This window comes from Amblyomma maculatum, chromosome 5, assembly GCF_055883805.1.
Source record: "Amblyomma maculatum isolate TAMU_Amacu chromosome 5, ASM5588380v1, whole genome shotgun sequence".
Classification (NCBI taxonomy): Eukaryota; Metazoa; Arthropoda; class Arachnida; order Ixodida; family Ixodidae; genus Amblyomma; species Amblyomma maculatum.
This window is the reverse complement of record NC_139348.1, coordinates 160,329,380-160,349,248: the sequence shown is the minus strand read 5'-3', so window position 1 is coordinate 160,349,248 and position 19,869 is coordinate 160,329,380. Positions and strand designations below refer to the sequence as shown.

Sequence of the window (19,869 nt, the reverse complement as noted above, 5' to 3'; positions counted from 1 at the left end):
CCTCCTTGACCGCCGCACGCCTTCTCCCACTTTATTTATTTATTGCAATACCCACAGCAATTCCTTCCATACTGACCTATACTGCCGCCATCAGACCGACTGTGGTTTTTTCTGCTATGGAAACTCTCCCGGACACAATGGCGTCAAGGAGCGTCGTCTGGCGCTGAATACAGGAAGCGACCACTCAGTCCTGTAGTCGCTTCTGTTTACATGGTTTATTAAATGTGCACTTAATGCACGCAGCTTCTGAGGGCACGCTGTGGACGTAGCGTTCAAATCCTACGGGCTGCCAATCCAGGACACTTGACGTTACCGATGCGTGGAGAAAAAAAGAATTGAGTGGCTCATTGGCTGCTATGGGCCATGGAACACACTGAGATCTAGCCCATCTCAGACCGTCGGAGCATACTACGCAGTTCGCGATGCAAATCACCGCACCGTCCGTTATTTATCATCGTTACATCTGCACCGGAGTGCATGATCGGCAATTGGCCCATTTTTTTTCTCTTTGTCCACCTTTTATTTTGTGCAACGCACTGGTAGGAGACGATGCGCGTTCCCTAATTTCGTCCGCGAGCCATCAGCAGACACGCCCGCAGGGGTGAGCTCGCACCGAGGGAAGGAAGAGACTCGATCGGCTACCTTGTTTCCGTATCTTAACCCCATATCTCATTCCTGCCAGGTACTCTCTTTAGTTACAGCGCTCCGTGGAGTGGATACGCCGCTGCTGTAGCTTTTATTCGCCGCCGCTCCCTGGCCGTTAAATCCTCAAACCCAACCCGAATGCAGACGATTCTTCAGGCGAGCAGAAGACACGAGCGGGCCCCTTCGTTCCGGTTTGGGTTTTCCCCCTTTCACCAACCCTCTTCGCGCGTCCCCACCATTTCCTCTCTCTCTTATCTCTTTCCGCGCTCTCGACAGCGACGGCCCTCAAACTTTAGCGCTCTCCCATTGGGCGAGAGAGGTGAAAATCACACGCAACGTCACAAGAAAGGAAACACAAATAAAGCAACAAGTTTCGCGGAGGGAGGAGGACCGAGTGAGCGCTGCACCTCCTTTCACATTCGAGGCTCGTCCGCCGCCGCGTGTGCATCTGACAGCGTGGTTCTTTTCTGCTGCCCCTCGCTCTTCAGGCCAGTTCAGCCCGGCGGTCTAGACGACGTTCCAGTTTTTCGAAGAGTTTGCTCTCCGCCGCTGGTGGTGCCTGTTGGTTGTGGCGGTGGTGACAACAACGGACCCGCATCGAACTTCTCGGCGGCCATTTGGAATTCTCTACTCCTGCGACACGAGAGTGATGTCGGGTGCGTCGACGTTTTCTGGTTGCACCTGAAGAGTGTCGTCGCTTCGTCTACAACACAACGTAAGTTTGTCCAAGTGTTCTTTTTCTGGCGCCGACAAAAGCGTTGTTGCGCGTTTTCGGCGCGGTCGGTTTGCATTCGTGCCCAGACGTGTCTCGACTAAGGATGCTCGCTTTGCATGCTGATCTCCGAGTTAATGCGCGTGTTGAAGAAATCGTCTCCACGTGGGCGCTTTTTTTCTTCTGGTGCGGGAATCTTGGCGTATGTGTCTTAGCAAACCTTGTGGCTCTTTATTTTTGTTCATCCAGGCGAAAAACGACAGGGATTCCGACGTTCCACTGCTGTAAACGGTGTCTTTGCCACGTGACTGAGGAAATTTGGGTTTTGCGCTGGCAAAAAATCGGTTAGATAGAGATTAAGGGCTATTTGGAGCCATCCATCCTATGATGGTATCGGCGACAACTCGAATCAGATTCAGCCGTTCTTGTCGAAGGAACGTGATGTCATTCAGGTCAGATGACATCAACTCTCCGCTATGTATCGAGGCCTTCTGTGTTGCTGCTTACAAGCTGGAAGACGTCTTTGGAAAGGACAAATAAAAATAAGGCCACTTGAAATGAACTGCTGTATCGTTCGTTTACACTGGGTTGCACGTATTAATGTGTGCGATCCTCATCTTTTCAGAGCGCGGACTTCGAGCCGCTGATTTCAATTTTACTTTATTCCTTTTCTGACCGTGTTAGTTCAAGCAGTAAAGTTCAAAAAGCCGATTTCACTCATCGTGTTCACTCATGACAACACTTGAAGCGAGCTGCTCCCTGCTGAAACGATTCGAGGAGTGAACTTTATGTATGTACCGTCTTTGCCAAAAGTAACCAGGCTACAGGATCTGCTTCTTAGCCAAGTGGCAGCCAATTCACACCATTTCTGAAGCTCTAAATCTTTGCAATGTAAATGCGAGTACCAGTTCTCACTTTTTGACTAGTTGTCATCAACTGGAAATTCTTATTAGCTTTATAATAGAAGAGAGAAGCAAAACGTGCAGCCTGGTTACTTTTGGCAAAGACGGTACATCGCTTATAGCGCGTACTTCCATTAAGAAGACGGTCCTTTGCTACCTGTTTTGATCACCTGGAACGCCCTGGTCACCTACCGGTGGCGTTTCACCGAGCAAAAAGAACAAATAATCGCACCTGCGTGCAATGACTCATACACCACCTTTCTGACGGGATATCTATGGCCATCAAAGAGGCTTCCGTAAAGGTACAGTGAACCAGAGTTAAAAGACGGCAGTTTGAAGCCGACAGGGCAAGGAGTCACTTGCCTGTAACCGCCAATGAAATTTACCTGGAAGGGGGATCGTTTTGTGGATATATGCTTTGTGTTGTCTTTCCAATCCCTTTTCTCCAACTGTTGCCCTGTCGCATGATCGCTTCAGAATATGGAGCCGTCAGCTCGCTCGTGTGTGATGTACCCTGGTACATAATCTAAACTGTTCCCAGATATATGTCCCGTTAGGAGAGTCGGAGAAATGCGCGTAATGTGTGGGTGTAGTAAAAATTGCACGATTCCTTTCTGCGGAACGTGAACACCAGAAAAGTATTATTTAAAATTTATCTCATGAGGCGATGTGGGAAAACATTACACCCGGCAGACTTAGGATCTATCTGGGGACGAACAAAAAAAGCGCATCGTAATGATCAGAATCCTCGTATGTATGCGATATATGTATTCCGTTGGGTACTCTAGATGTACAGCTTGTGGGGAGGGGTGCTATGGAGGTGTAAAAGTGTTATATCCGCTTTCTCCTTTCGAAAAGTTGCGTGCGAAGTGGAAGAATGAGGCTATCTCAGTTTTAATGCTGCACTGTCTATGGGAGTAAGATGGAAGAAAACACAAAAGCGCATATCTCTGGGGTGCTTGCAGAAGGAATTCAATGGAATAATATAGGGGGAAAAAAGGCACGCCTAATCGCGAGCTTTATCGGTTTCTTTCGAGGGAAGTCACTGCTTCTGTGTGTGTGGGTTTCTTGGCCAGTCTCGGTACGTAGGGGCGCGGAGTTTCTTATCCGCACACGTCTTGTTGTCGACTGCTGGGAAGCAACACGTGTCCAGGAAGGATTCCGGCCAAGAAATAATAGAACGAAGGAGCGGGCTCGCTTTTGTAAGTCGGTTTTTATTTTTCAGATTGTTTCTGGGAAAGGAGCGCCCGCCAGAGTCGTGGTACGCTGCCATGCAGCACGCTATTTGCGCTCGGACTCGAATACCAAATTTACTCGTACCACTGTGTCCAGCCTGCCAACTACTTGTTGATCACGGAGAGGAAAGGCAATAAAAGTATTTCTCACCAACTCAATTTTTTAGTGATTGGTGGCTGCGTATTACTGCAATAATAAACTAAACAGGCCTCATATTCAGAGCTGCGAAATTCATTGAGTGATAATGCTTGACACCAACCCATTCGTCTAGGTACAGGATTACCTAACTATCTTGTAATTCTGAACAGATAAGCGATCAAGGGGCTAAATTGTCTCAGAGCATATCTTAAAGATACACGCATAAATTGGACAAAAACTCTGTTAGGATACAGCAGAAAAAAGGAAAACAGCAGCTGATGACTATGGCCAGGGGCATGTGTATTACTCTGTTGAACAGTGCACCAACACGAGCCAGTGACACCGGAATTCTTAAGCTTGTAATTTGGCCTGTTTGTTATTCAGATAATGAGAAAGGCCTTCGACTACTTTCTTTCTTTGACGGGTGACCGGTTACTGCAAATTTAAGTTGTATCCACTATAGCACGTTCCTCACCGTTTCAGAAGATCTCTTGCCACAAAAATGAATTAATACGACTGAAAGCAGTTGAAGGGTTTATATAATATGTCCCGTGCTGCTTCGAGAGATTGAGCAAAAGAAAACTGTTGATCTCTCTAACGAACTCTTTTTTACGTTTGCAAACAAAAACGAGTCAAATCAAGCGACATGGACGCCAGTAAAAGCGAAGTGGTCGCTGCAGCGGAGTGAGACTTTGATTGGCAGTCTTGCGCCCTCGTGACGTGTTAGCTTAATTATACTTGTTGCTGTTCTCGATGGGAAGTTAGGCTGCGTTTAGGGTCGCATGGGGAACGACGAGCGTTGCTGCCCAAGAGCGGCAATCAGTCATTTGCTGACTAACAAGATACGTTGCTACTGGATGATCGGCGCTGTCCTTAAGTCTTTTTTTTTTTCTTGCTTTTTCAAGCGCGTTTGTGAGCGAGCGAACGAAACGTTCGAAGAACTGATTGTTACATAATTGCTGACGTAAATACGTACGTGTTGCGTTACGTACCGTAGGGGCCATTATTTTCTGTTCATCACTAAGTGTTTTGTGGAGGCCGGAGGAATCATCTGTCAATATTCTGACATGTTCAACATTTCGGTTTGTTAGCGGGCTCAGTATTCTAAAGCATTGCGACGCGCGCACACACACACACACACACACACACACACACACACACACAAATATATATATATATATATGCATGACGTGTGTAGGTCTACAGAGCAAGAAAGTGAGCCTCGTGTTACCCGCGCCGCCATCCATTCACAGACCGCAGCAGTCGGTGCCCGAAGCTCGCGCGCGACTACACTTTTCTTTTTCTTGTCTCAGCCGTCCCCCATCCCCCCGACTTTTTTTTTTTAATTATCTATTCCAGAGATTTGCTTTTCGCAGAAGGACAGTTTCAGCGAGCAAAGTCTAAAACAGGCCAAGCTGTGTGGGCAGAAACCGATTTAGCCCACAAAGAGGTTTGGAACTGCGGCGGGGCCGTTATTTCCGGTCTGCTAGCTTCCCCTTTCTTTAAGTGCTCCGGCCTGTGCGCAGTTCACACTGCTCCCATTACCACTGTCAGCCAGTGCGTAAGCGTTTTATTTGTTTGTTTTTTTTTTTGAAGGCCGAAAAGGTTTACACTGTTCTCGGTCTACTTCTCTTATCCACCAGGAATTCGTGAAGGAAAATCCGAGCTTGGGGGAGGTGTTGGAGGGTTGAGGGACTGTTTGTACTTTTTCCTGCACAGAGGTTAGCCTCTAATCTACTCCTCGGTTATGGTGATCGATGGTCTTGAGCGTAACATATTTTGATTCGAGGCACCATTTGTATGCCTAGTTTCTCGGTCAGGTAAATCTTGCAAAATAATAACAACGATGTAGCGAAGCAGTTCGTTATAATTCTCCCTTGGAATGGCTGCATTTCTTCGTGACGGCAACGCTATTCGGCAAGTGACGTCACCAATCGCCAGTGGAATGTTAAGAGCACTGCATGCGCTCTACAAATCGCTACAACAAACAACCAGTTGCGGCAATCGCCGACTAGCATTGGGCTCTAAAGAGTGGCCTCGGGACGAATGATACGGTGCGTGTCCAGTGCGGCAGGATGTGATTTGGCCGCCTTTTCAGGTCTACAGCCACGGATGGACGCGCGGGAAAGCTTTGGGAATGGCACGTCTCTCGGAGAGGGAATCCTCGTCGGGGCCGATTGCAAGCTGCAGACGTCACGCATTGATTAGTGAGCTCAGAAATCGATGTGTGCAGTTGCTCCGTGATCAGTTTTGGGGATGACACCAATGGGATTCCGTTACAGGCGTGCGGCTGAACCTTGAGGTCACCATAAATGAGCTGGTGACAACAGTGATGCGTGTCGTAGTCTCTCTTAGGCTGAGTGGAATCGTAAAGACGGTCGCTGGAAAAGCCCGGCAATGAGATCGTTCAGATTTCAAGTCGAGGCACGCAAGTGGAAGAAGGGATGCAGGCGTATTTTGCAATAACCGGGGGGAGATGTGCTTCAAGTGAAACTTGATGAAGTGATGAAAAGCACGGTTTGGATAGGAAAGCTGTAAGTATAGAATGTCACTCCGAAAATTTCGACAAAGAAGTTTACAAAGTTTTGAAAATTTGGCAGAACACCAGTGGGCGCCAGTGTTTGCTGGGTATGCAAAAAAAGGATATTTGGAGGTCGTTGAGGGATCCACTTTTACTGACGGCTAGCGGTGACAATAAGAATACTTTGCTCACACTGCAATATAATCTATCAATATTGAGGGTATTTAAGCGGACGACTCCGTCAAATATTTGTTGCCTCTATGTAGGTATGCCTGATGCCTGACCGACAGAAAAACGCACAATAATCGCCAATATCGTTGATATTAAGCATGGATAATTTTGTTTTTCGGTTACAGCCATTGTGCTGAATGTACTGACGTCATGACCTGGAACCCCGTGATCATATTTCGAGGTTAATGTTTGTTTAGTCTAGTCACAAGAATGCAAAAAATAAATAAAAGAACTGCATCTACGACACCGCGATTTGTTAGCTAAAAGTGCCACTGATGACGATACTCCCAAAGACACTTTGAAGGCCTTTCGTCAGTCAAGACTATCGCCTCTTTTCTTTAAAACGCCCAAATCTGTTGTTGCACGCCAATAACTTAACATTGATGCTCATTATTGTCTCAAGGAAAATAAGGTAATTTGTAGACGTGATTAGTGCGACAAAAATATGGGGGACATCTTTTTTTTCCCACATAACGTTTCGAGTCTAAAAGCAACGTCAAGCCCACTTGCCCAACTTGCGATTTTCACTCTGACCTGACTATTTATGTGCGACAGACGTGACACTCCATGCACCTGTAAAAGGTCAAGTTATGTATTACATGTTCTGTCGAAAGTAATTGCAAGGCATATGTTAGAGAAAAAAAAAATCAAATTTAATTTCCCTCATTTCCTGCATCCTTGAATGGGTACATGCAGAATAATTGCCATTGCGCCAAGCACACTATGTAAATTTCGACATTATGCCTTGCATTTAAAGAAATTAAAAAAAAAAAGAAGCTCGGCATAACCTCAAGACTTTGACGGCACCCCGGGAAACGCACACAGACATGCAGGTCCCACATAGGACAAAGGAAACTCTGTGGTTAAGATTGGTCGTGCGAATTATCGGCACAAGGCTTGAAATTATGCAAGAAAACGGACGCAAACCCTCGAGCGGCGGCAGCCTTATCGCGTAAAACCAAGCGAAGCCGTCGGTGCGGGCTATCAACAGCGCTGACGTTCGGGGTCGTGTGAGAAACAGAGGGTGTCGCAATAGAAAGCGTGCCCGACTGATTGTTGCCTCTATTTTCCCTTCGTTATTTTTGGTCTCGCGCCTGGGAGCGGAAAGACGTGCAACTACCTGCGGAGCAAGGCAATACCAAGCACTCCTTGCAAAAGGAGATACAAAGAAAGAAAATGCAAACCCTGCTCTAATAATAATAAAAGTTAACGGAAACCTTGACAATACAGTGCTTCAAGAGTAAGATCGGATGAGAGTAAGATCCGACTGCAGCTGAACTTTTTAATTAGTTTGCACAAGAACCATCATCAAATTACATGCAATGAACAGTTGTATGCAGCGATGGTCAAACAGTGGCTGAAGATCCCGACTGGGATGAAGAAGCAAGTTACCAAAAAACGTGGTCTTGGCGTAGGGTGCATTTGACAGACACTCTTTGAGCCTAGGACAGCTGTCTGCCTTTACGAGCGGAGACCCGGGGCGAAATCTATGATCATATGGGCCGCACACGCTCGGCGCATACAGTTTACACCAACCGACCATAATGACCGAGAAAGACTTCTGTAGAATAGCGCTGACCCCTGATTCTTCGAGACTCATCTGGGCTTTACACGCACTAACTCGTCTTTGGTAAAGCACGTGGCGCAACTCACCGGGTCACTAACCCCTACGACAAAGAGGAAAGCGGAGAAAATAAAGGAACCGGTAGACTCGGCTATGGAATGAAAAGGCACTGCAGCTGCGATCATCGCTCACGTTGCGGCAGCAACAAAAGGCGTGGCGAAAGATGAGGAAACCTCTTCGAGGAGAAGACGATCGCCTTCCTTCCGCAACCGAACGGACCCCGTAACCGACTGAAGAACCTGGCAGCGGTGCGCAACATTGCGGCAAAACCGTTGTTGTTAGGTCCCACTCCGCAGCCTGACGACCTCCTCTGCCGGCAAAGTGTCGGCTCTTTCCGGACGGAACCGGCGGGGTGGGGGAGGGGTGTGCCTATGGGGGAGTAAGAGGTGGTGTCTCGCCGGTGGAGAGTGGGCACCACTTCCCCGTCGCCTCATTACCACACCGGCGCAAAGCGGCTCTTTGGTAGCCTCGTGCCACTGCCTGCTTACCCGAACCCTTGCCGCCAAGAGACAAAAGCGAGGTTCGGCGACCCGACAGCCGATAATCCCTGCGGGGCTCATTTTCTTCTTTCTGACCCTTCTTGTTTGTAGTGTTTTATGTTTAGTTATGCACACAGTACGAAGAGCAGGACAAGAGAAAGAGCTGGCTTTGTACCACCACGGTTCTCTCGGTTGCTGTCGCAGGATGCTGGCACTGAACGCGCTGCGAAGTCGATCTAAAACCGGGCCCAGAGTTTCAGAAGCTGCAGTCCTGTTCACGACTTTACTCCAAGGCAGTATCTACGGGCGTCATATGAGATATGGAAAGGCAACGAGAAAGGAAGGTAAATGAGAGACAGGGGAACGAAAGGAGGAGGTCGAAGGTGACGTGGAGCGACTACAGATGGATCGAATGTGCTGGCATAAATAACTTGGTCGTGGACGCTCATTACTGGAAGTGAGGCGTTTCTAGTGCAACGTACTTAGCAGGGCTATAATGACGAAAAAGAAATACGCGGATGCGTTGCATGCTTGCCGTGGGAAGTATGTGCAATGCATTGTGGGACTCCAACTCGTCCCCCAAGTTGGTCTGGCACGTCCTGCAGCCCTAAACAGTACTGGACGGGCGGTAGACGGCACAAACCGGTTTGGGGCTTGAAGGACGGGCGAATTTCGGCTGGCTCGTGTTGCTTATCAGGTTCAGACGGTGGTGCCTCGGACGCGATAAGTCAGCCGCGGGAGGCGCCGACTCGACGTGATTTGCATTCGGGCTTCGAATGACGCTAAGTGGATCTCCTATATGTATCACTGGGACTCGTAGGTGTATACTATTACTATATACAGGAACTATACCTTGCCACTCGTCAGTGCGGGACTGGCAATGCAGTCGATAGATGTCCCTCGGTTATACTGAAGGTGGAACAACCAATCGACCCCTCTGTCTTTTAGCTACAAAGTTAACAACCCTTTTTTTGTTCCAGCGAGGTGGCCGTCGCCACTGGGACCGCCAGCGCAGTTATTATGCGTTTTTTTTTTTTCGGCGAAAAAAAAAGCACGAAGGACCACAAACTCGCCCAAGTGGCCGTTGCTTTCGATGCGAATTAGTCGATTTTCATTCTGGCTGTCAGAAGACAAGAGGCGTGAAAACGCGGAAAGCAAAATACGTGTGTGTGTAGTGGCCCTATTGGGAGGAATGCGCATCGTCTGGCCCCTTTAACGTGAATATTTCATCGTGATCCTCTTGAGGCGCATTTGCTGCGTCTTGACGGGCGTTCATCTCTGCCGCCTTCGGTACATGAAGTGCCTCTTCAGTGGCCATCGCCTTTATATATAGACTCCGGAGTCGCAGCGGGACGTTCGTACAGGGAATGCAGGCAGAGGAGGCGCAGAGACCTGACCCTTTAACTCTGCTTCTCTCAAGTACTCGCGGGGAAAGGGTGGTTCAGCTATTTGGTCCAGAACCGTCGTTTCCAAATGGGGGACGCGGAAGAAGAGGCAGTCTGGTTTTTCTGCAAAGTGACAGACGCGAAAACTCTGTCAGGCCGGAGAAGTGGAAAAGAAGCGACGGCGTTATTGAGCCCGACTTTCTTCCTCCTTCCGAAAAACGTTTGCTCGAACTCTCCAGGGACGTCGTTCACGAGGGGATTTTCGCGAGGAAAGCGTTTCTAACATAAGGCGCGACCGTTTAACGGACCACGTGGAAGCACAGATAAAAAACGAAAAGCTCACCGGACGGATACCACTGAGCAAAGCGAGATTCCTCAATTCTTGAAATTCGGGAATCTCATTGCGCTGCTACTCATGACGTCATTGTTTCAAGGATCAAACCCCAAGTTTTACTTCGGATTCCTCCTTCACAAAACAAAACAAAATAATAAAAAAAGTAAAAAAAAAAGTGGTTACGCGCTTTATATGGCACCTATAATATGACATGATGCTTGACGTCACGGCGTGCTGACAAATTTTCCTTGTGTTACGCCCCCAACACTGGCTCCACTTCGCTTCTGGTCGGTCACTTCCAGATTTTCGCTTCGTTCGCCTCATTTCGATGTTCCCGTCGAATTGACGTTTTTCGCCGTGTCCTTCTCGCGGGATTTGGAGGTCACGCGAACGCTCGGGCGATGTTCATGCTTACTGTCCTTGTCCCGCCTCTCCCAACCGCAACAAGATCAGCAGTGAAACAGTGTTTAAGGTGTCAGTGACGGCGATTGTACGTCACCCAACGTGCAAACCGTGTGCCCATATTTCATTTCAGGCAGAAAACATCACTTGAGTTTCGATCGATCGCTCTGGCTTCCCTTCGAGTGCTCCTGGACACTCCAACGACGAACCCACGCGGTTGCCGATTAGAGATGCACACTTCAGGAGACTCCCTCCTTTGAGTACACGATAGAGGGACTTGCGACGTTTGTGTGTGCTGCTTTTAGCTCAACGCTTTGAGGTGACGACCGGATACGCCGTGTTTCGTTCGGCTTCGGCAATGCAGCTATCTACATATAGCAGTCTTGCGTATCTCGTAACCGCGAAAGCTCCACGCGTCATAGTACATGACGTAACTTGTGAGGTAGCGCGCCCTGACAGTGACGCCTAGAGACAACACGAAGATATGAAAATAGAAACGATCACTGAGGTATATACGTGTGCGCGTTGATTTTCTGCATCATTGCACGTGGTTATTGTACCGCCTGTGCAAGGAAGTGACAGAGATATCAATGCTGCCTTCTTAATCCTTTATTGTGCAACCTCGCACAAACACGACTGAAGCGCCCTCTTACCACAAGCCGTTCAAACGTGCCTACTTGGCCTGTGAGTATAGCCTGTCTCACGCAAGGGCACCGTGGGTTAGATTCCCATCCCGCCCTTCCATATGAAAGGAACTGCCCGACTTGGCACAGTCAGCCGCCGACCAACCATTGCCAACCACCTCTTGCACACTCGTGGGTTTCAGACGGTCCAAGTCGCCATAGTACGTTTCCCCCACAAATGAGGCATACTAGAGCTCGCGTATTAAGACGTGCCGAGGCTCCACGTTTTCACCAAGGGATGAAAAACAAACAGAATGAGGTAAAGCAGGGTCGGTGTGGCGCAGGACAGTCTAGGTGCAGACCATGAGTGGTCCGAGAATCGAGAGACGCAATTTGTTGGTGTCCGAAACCAAGAAGAAACGGATAACATATATGATCGTTAAGGTTAAGGGTCCCAAAACAAGGTACGCGGAGGACGGCAGAAAGTTAGGTGGGCGGATGAAATTAGGAAGTTTGGGGACATGGTGTGCCTCACGAAACTGTTATTGGGAGAGATACGGGAGAGCAATTCGCCCCGCGTTCAGATGGTGTTCATGATGATGAAAGTGAGAATTCCTCCATCCGGATCAGAATGACCTGTGCACCAGGGCCCGAGCTGCACCCTCGGGGAAGTACACAGCTGCGGTACCGTCGAGCTTATATTCGTCTTTTTTTTTTCATTTTCTTTTTAAATGGGCCTTAGTCTCTGATAAAAAAAAAAAAAGTCTTTTTGATGCTTTTACATGCACGGTTCTGGAAAAACTGGCTTAGTGAATGATGTCGGTCTTCTCAGTTTTTACATCAACAATTGGTTATTCATCCCATGGTAAGTATCGTCGTGCCCAGTAATAGTTTTAGCATCAACAACTCTGCCGTGGAGACAACTGAGTACACTTAAATATGGCGTAGCGGCTGTTGCACAATGTTGATGGTGTATAACATCGCCAATATTGCTCAATCGCCGTCAGAAGCGTCAAGTACACATTGCGTTGTTTCGTGCCCACAGTGCAATGTCATTAACTGCTGTGAATCTTGGGCGTTGCCTCAGTGCGAGTCAAGCATGGCTGTGTGCTCAAAAAGCACGAAGGAACGAACGGAGGAAATTAATGCGAGAGAAGCCCTATTCGTGTAGGAAAAGCCTGGTGTCATACACTCCAGCGATGACAGTCGCGTCGTGTGAACAGCGTGGGCCGCCGGCGCCTTGTCTGTAACCCGCCGCGGCGATATATACGTGGGCTGACGGTGAGATTGGCCCCGCTATGCTCGGCGTTGCTCGTCTTCTTGCAAGCAAGCGGGCGTACCCTATCTGGAAGACGATCGCCGTCTTGTCGAAGCAAGGAAATCAGTGTGTACGCAAACAAGCGTTGGCTGACCCGGCTTGGAGACGGCCGGTGATGATGAGTGTGTTTGCGGAGTGCTCGCTGGGCATGGTTTCATTTCCGGCCTGCCAACGCCAAGACGAAGGTGCAACGCTGGGCCCTTTCCTGGTTGACCACTCCCGGGACAAAGCATAACCTTTGCGCAGGCACATATGGTGGGATCATGTCTTGCCGATGCACGCGGAAAGAATAAGCTTAATGCATTGCAGTTCACGTTCATATGAACAGTGTTGTAAACCTGCCAGGGACGGATCCACGGAGGGCTCCGCTTCTATCCAGGATCCAGAAATGTTCAAAAAAAAAAAAAAAAGAAAGAAAGATATAGACAAAGATTTTTTTTTTCAACCGAGGGTGTTCACGAAATGCATTGCCCAAGTAGAACCGGGCCTTCTTACACCAGGGTAATTTATGTTTTTAACTTAACGCCGCGCAATATTCCCAATGTCATTGCTCTCGTCGTTTCCAGCAACCGAAACAATAAAAATTCAAAAACTGGTGAAAGCGTTGTTCACAACAGGTAGGTTTTCATGAAGTCGACGAAAGTCTAGTCTGGTTTCCTGTTCGAGAAAGGGTGTAAGAAATACCGAGGAAGAGAGCAGAGGGCTAGCCATGTGTTTTCTTCTTAAAACAAACTTTCTGTCCATTCGAATGATCAACTCGACCCGCATTTTGCCGAGTTCATGATGCAGGGCTATGAACGGAAAAGTGGTTACTACAAAGATTGTGCATCACGCAAATCTTTATTTGTATTGTGTGTGACAACCAGCGCCCGGATAGTGCAGATGTCGTTCGGGCGGCCCCCTCCTTGATTTGTATCTTGGCTCTGTACACTCTCGCGTGCCGAGACAAGAAATCCGTGCGCACAGTCATATCCCGTCAGTTTCTGCCTGTCACTTCCCGGAACTGCTGTGCCTCCTTGGTGGGAGCTCAAGGCCGGCTGGATAAACGATTCGGGCCAGAAGCGTAAAGTCGAAGACGAGTAGTCTCACGGTTTCCTCTATGGCCGTAGGCATCAGCTGTGGTCCATGGGGACCCTCTTACAGCTCTCCTTGTTCGCGCCAGCCTTTGGAAGAAGCTGAGAAGCCTTTGCCCTCTCGCCTTCTGCTTCCCAGTCGACTTGTATCTCCGGGGTCACGACCTTTCTTGGACAGGAGCGCTGACTCGCCGACTTTACCCTAAAAACAGAGTAAATGGGTGGCACATGTCTAGGCCGCTTCACTGGACTGCCGAGGAAACGGAGTGGAGGCAGTGCACGAGGCTGGAAAAGAAGGAAGGAAAAAAAAAAGGGGAAGAAGGGAGGGGGGCTGCGTAGGAAAAGACGCGGCGAGGGCAGAAAAATTACGGGGAAAAAAAACAAACAAACACGTGGTAGCCTGTGAGGCTTCTATCCAAACTGCGTCAGCAGAAATGAGTATATTTTGTTGTTGTAGCTGTTAAAAAAAAAAAAAAGACAAATTCTATTAAGCTCCGGTCGCCGATAGGTAACTTCTCCGGAGCATCTGTGAACGCGAGGAATGTGCCTACCGCGGACGGGAGTTTGCAGGTGTGCCACACGTAACAAACAGTGGTTTGTTCCGTTTCACATAGAAAATACTTGAGCGAAGCCTTTCGTCGCATGCTCGGAAGTACCGGAAGCCACGTGCTTCTCTGGACAAAGGGAGGTTGTAAACCTGCATTTCAGTGTGATGATCGCGCTATCAATTCCATCGTTTGAAAATAGTTTCTCTCTTGGGGCTATAAATCCGAAAGACTTCCCGATCTTTCGAGACAATAATAAAAACATTTCGGCCTTTGATACAAACTATTTGTAGCATCTCATAAAACGCAGACACATATACACAGTCGTGAGCAAAAGCGGCATACAACACTTAGCCGATGGAGCAGCTCATCAAAACTGCATTTCAACGCCATCTAGCTACAGCTGACTGGAATCGAGACAATCGTGGCCCATGGCATCGACATGCACGTGTCGCTATCTCTGTCGCTAGACAGCGTTTCGATGCTGTTTTCCCGAGCTGCGCCACCGGCTAATTATTCTATACCATTTTTGCTCACCACTCTCCATCTGTTCCTTTGTTGTCTGTGTCGTTCGAACACCTAGCGACCACCGATTCGCCCAAGCGTCTACACCTGCAACTTATTTGGAGGTAAGGCCTCTGTGAAAACGGGCTAGGTACGGGAAGTGGACATGAGAACGTGTCATCGACTGAAGGCGAGGAGAAATAAACTATACATCAGCATGTTAGGGGCCAGTCGGTGATTTTGCGCTGTTTTCTTTCGCGATGACAACCTTGAACTACCCTGAAGCCTCCGAGCTTTGCGAAATGCACTTGTCACGGAGGTTTGCTTCCAAGCCGCAACGTGCGGTTTGTAACGCATTCCCAGTTCGAGGATTCTCTTGGACGTGTCCTCTTCAACTTGAAGGGCTCGTCAATGTTAAAGGACCGCCAGGCTCGATAAGGGTTTCCAAGAAAGGCGGCAGACAATCAGGTGGCGGATGCATGAGGTTAAGAAGTTCGCAGGGTTCAGGTGGATGCAGCTAGCACAGGGCCGGGTTAATTGGAGCTATATAGGAGAGGCCTACAGTGGTTATAGTCAGGCTTATGATGATGACTACAAGGATTAGAAGCAGACCTCCTAGGCTCTATGTGTTGGGCTTAATGGCCCACAAATCTGGGCTCTGTGCTTTCGACACAAGGTGCACATATGGCATATATTAAGGCCACAGCATAAGCGGAAAATCCGGCGGAGATCACCGGGCTTTCGCGCAAAATAACATCAATATAGATACGTCATTAAAAAAAGACAGAATTCAAACGTCATTATGACATGCAAAATCGTCAGTTAACTCTGTTGTGAAGAAAAATCGGATAATTGTGGTAACGAAAAAAAAAAAATATCCAATGTCCTTATCCGCGAAGCGATATGAAAGATGGCCGCTGGCCTCTGAATTAAGGGACCCATGAACTCTACCGCGTCATGTCATTTCAGGTGTTCCCCGAATATTTCTCTACGCCGACGCTGCGCGCGCACCAACGCGATAGCGTTCAGAAAAAAAAAAAAAAAAAAAAAAGAATAAGAGAAAAAAAATTACCCGCACCCGCTGCGCGCTGCGTGCGGTCGCGGGCGACACTGCAGTTGTCAAGTGTCCTGCATTCCGCGTAACATGCGAAAGAAAGTGTAGAGGAGAGAGAGAGATGGGGTTATGCGCGCAGCTTCCGGCGGCTGCTGGCGCCAGCATCTGCGGCTCTAGCTGATTTGACAGGCTGGAGAGGAAGGGAGGTGGATGCGAGGGTTCGTTTCCGAACGGTGTGAGCGCGTGTGAAAAGTGTAGCGCAACGCCGGTACGTGCTGGCGATATAATCTTTTTGAAGAAGAGAAAAATTTGAAGAGGAAAAAATAATACCAGGAAGAGTCGGGAAGGGGGGGGGGGGGGGGGGGGGAGTGACGTGCACTTGTGACGTCAGCGGCGAACGGCGACAGTCAGTGTCAAGGGCTCCTTACCTTTCAACATCACTCTACACTAGAGGGAGTTTGTAAACTTCCACCTCAGTAGAGATTTGTGGCGCAGTGGTTACGGCGCTCGACTACTGTTCCCAAGGACGCGGTATCGAATCCCGGCCTCAGCGGCCGCTTTTCGATGGAGGCGAAAAGCAAGGCGCCCGTGTGCTGTGCGATGTCAGTGCACGTTAAAGAACCCCAGGTGGTCGAAATTTCTGGAGTCCTCCACTACGGCGTCTCTCATAGCCTGAGTTGCTTTGGGACGTTAAACCCCACAAACCAACCAACCAACCAACCAACCAACCAACCATTTTCTTTTCGTTTTGTTTTCTTCGCTCTCGCGACGCCGTGTCCACGTAATGTCGCCCTCTTGCCGCGCGTGTCTTCCGATACCTGCTGTGTTTTCCCATATATATACAGTTATTTTACAGTTTCTTTTCTGCAGCAGCAGGTTACCTTTATTGTATGCAGGCTGTTTGGGGTCGGCCACTTTCAACATGCTCTGAGGCGTCACTGTATGTCGTATTTTTCTTTTGCTTCGTACTTTTCAGTTAGTGAGAAAACAAAAGCAAATAAAGCAAACACCCTTTCTCCAAACTGTCATTGTGGGGAGCGGCAACGCGTGCTCTGTTGACATTTACGGAATGTCTCCCCCGCACCGCACGGTACTGCGCAAAGCCGGCTGCCGAAGCATATGCATGGGTTGTCGAGCTGAACTGGAGCCACGGACATTTTCCCTTGCGCACGCACGAAGTGTTGACGTAGAGTGAGTAAACGAGAAAAAAAAAATGCAGCATGTTGCAAGTTTCCAGTACATTTTTGTCAGTTAATTTGTTTTGGTGTGGCTGATTCAAGCGACAATCTCGGCTAATTTCAATTAGTCATGTGAAGGAAACAATGACATTACATGGAGACAAATAGCCACAATTGGTTTTCGTCTTAGGCTTAATCGCCCTAATCCTCAACCAGCCATTCACCACGAACGATGATCAGTGCAGTTGGTATACGTTGCTGAAGAGGCTCCGATCACTGACAGATATATATTGTTGGGCGATCCACCTCTGCTGCGTGTGCCCGTACAGCTCAAACCATGTCGTCTGTTAGAGTAGCAGCAGGTACTACGGCATTCCGAACTGCGCGGCCAAACCGCGTTGTTGGAAAGATCGTTGCCTTAGGCTGCCGGGAAGAGTGCATCTCTGTGATGTGCGTGACTGCCACTTTCCGAAATACCGCGCATTTCCCATCTTGTCGACTTGGAAGACATCGATCGCTCACGAGGGATCCGTGACTTCCTTAAGGCTAACACGGAGTTTTAGCAGGCAGGGAAGTCAAGTTCCCAGAAGTTTTGGAGCTTTACTCTGAAATCGTGTCTGCAGTTGTCAGCGTTTTATTGCAATTCTCGAAGGACAGTGCAAGTTAAAGAACCGCTGCCAAATTTCCGGAGCCCTCCACTAGGCCGTCTTCCCATAGCCTCATTCCCTTTGAGACGTCGAACCCTAAAACAAATGCTTACACGAACTCCACAAATGTTGAGTTTGGGTCACCTTTTAGAGGGGAAGCGTAAAATCGCAGAGGACGAAATTAAAGGAATAGTCAAGGGTTTCCTATTTAAAACTTGCTTTTTCTACTTTGCATCCATTCTTATCGTCTCTCTGAGTTTCCTGTAGGCGCGTTTATCATAATTTCTCTTTAGTCTGTGAGCGAAACGAGTCTTCAATCGCTGACTACAGCAGGGCTGAGGCCGCTTATTTTAAATCTCAGGCGGTTCTCCTTGCGTAGGCATCCGGCCGATGAGCATCATTTCTTTTCACTACAGCGCGCAGTACAAATGATACACTACAGTTAAAACTCGATTTAGCGAAGTTGAGCAGAGCAGCGAAATATTTCGTTAAATCGGGAGTTTCGTTAAATCGAGGAAGGCATTTCTCGGTCACTTAATCCGATAAAGTCGATTATTATATGGTGTCGGGCACCATATTTGCGAAACGTAAATGCGCTGAAGATGAAATCGTGTTTTGAAAGGACGTAACAGCCAACATAACGAAAGCCCATGGGAAGCTGTGCTGTTACGTCATCTTTAAATGCTATACCACTATGCTATATTTCTACAATGAAATTGTGGCCCGCGTAACCGCCGACAGCGATAGTGCATATGAAAAGAAGCAACAAAAATTTCACCTCGGCAAGAAGGATCCCAGGGGACTAAATTTCTTTCCCAGCAAAGACATCGCTGATCTTTGCTTGCTAGCGGTTCGTAAGCAACATCTGGCGGGAATTTTTGTGCGTTTTTTTCTCAAGTGTTTCGGCAAACTGTCGCAGCAGATTAAGGGCAACCATAGTTTTTCCCGGTGTTGGCATGCGGCCCTGCTGCCGACACGGGGTCGATGCGCCGCCTTTCTATACCGCTGGCGAAATCTCGTGAATTAACATGAATATAACCCTCGTTTCGTACCGCGCAGTTTGGCAAAAGCGGGGCGAAGTTGTTGCACGATGTTACTGTTGGCTCGCAGTCAACACAACCTTGAGCTTTTGTACAAAATACACCAAAAAATAGACTTTTTCACCTTCATTTTCCATCTAAAAGTTCGTTAAATCGGGACAGATAGCGAAATTAGTTTCGTTATTTTGAGTTACTCAAAGCATTGGACCATATGAGCGTCTGAGGGGGTATCGGGGTACCTACGTTAAATGGGGAATTTCGATTAATTGAGTTTTGACTGTATGAACGAAAAACAAAATTGCCACAAAGTGGTGTTCTATCCGTCGTGCGCTGGTGTGTAGGACAATTTAACCGAAGAGTAGACTTTAGAATTATTTTCCATCAGAGAATCGTTCATATTTGTCACGCAGTTGTAAAGTCGATGTTTGTTTCATTTCCTTTGTGTGCAGCGCGCTCTGCATGTTCCCGGCATCTAAAAGAACACTACTCCTCCGGAAAATGAGGCGCAGTGATGACCCAGTCGGCCTTTATTTTTGTATTAAGTTTCTTTTTTCCTGACGTCTCAAGTTGTTTGCTGCTGTCGCCTGCAGCCTCTGCGAGAGAATGATGGAGCGTGGCAGGTGGTCCTTTCTGTTTGTGGTCTCGAGCTGTACGGACCGACTTCCCCGTTCGTTTGTGCTAACAGCAACGACCAGACGTACGGCGGGCCCGGAAGTGTAAAAGGACGCGTGAGATTAATAGGAGTCCGCGCGCACTTATTCGCTCGTTTACTCCCGTGGCGCAATTAGCCACCGGGACAACGAATGCGCGACCTGAGCGCTAAAGTCAACCACGAATATACAGTCGCCGAACAAAAGAGAGCTCGCCACAATGAAACTGTCAGCGTCCGCTCATTTCCGCTGGTCCTTCTCTCCCAATTTTTCTCTCCCGTTATTCCCTTCCTTTCTAATTATTCAGTTATTTTCAACCTTGTCGCTTTGTTTCGTGCACGGTCAATAACGCCGTCTCTTCTTTGTATAATTTTTAGATAAATAAAATGGACGAAGGCACTTTTTCTCAAAGGCAAACTTATTTCTCTCGGCTGAAAGGGGGAAGAGCATGCGCTTTTTTTTTCTTTTCTTTTTTTTTTTGCCTCGCATCCGTGTAACGGTTTTTGTTCTCTAACAATGTTTGTTAGATAGTTTTAGGAGGGGATCTCCTTTTTTTACCTTCAAGCAGCTGCTCTTACTCCTGGTCGAGGATTATTAGAGGGCTTTACTGTATACCGTTGTCGCCATC

The 19,869-nt window shown here is 48.2% G+C and overlaps 1 protein-coding gene across 1 annotated transcript in view; it reads left to right on the top strand.

Annotated features, from left to right (window-relative positions):
* The first annotated feature begins 1,058 nt into the window (after positions 1–1,058).
* Positions 1,059–19,869, top strand: part of LOC146190124 (uncharacterized) — a 68,669-nt gene continuing 49,858 nt past the window's right edge. Inside the window, exon 1 of the mRNA XM_084604849.1 lies at positions 1,059–1,360. The gene's annotated coding sequence lies outside the window, so the exon portion shown is untranslated. The remainder of the gene's footprint in view (positions 1,361–19,869) is intronic.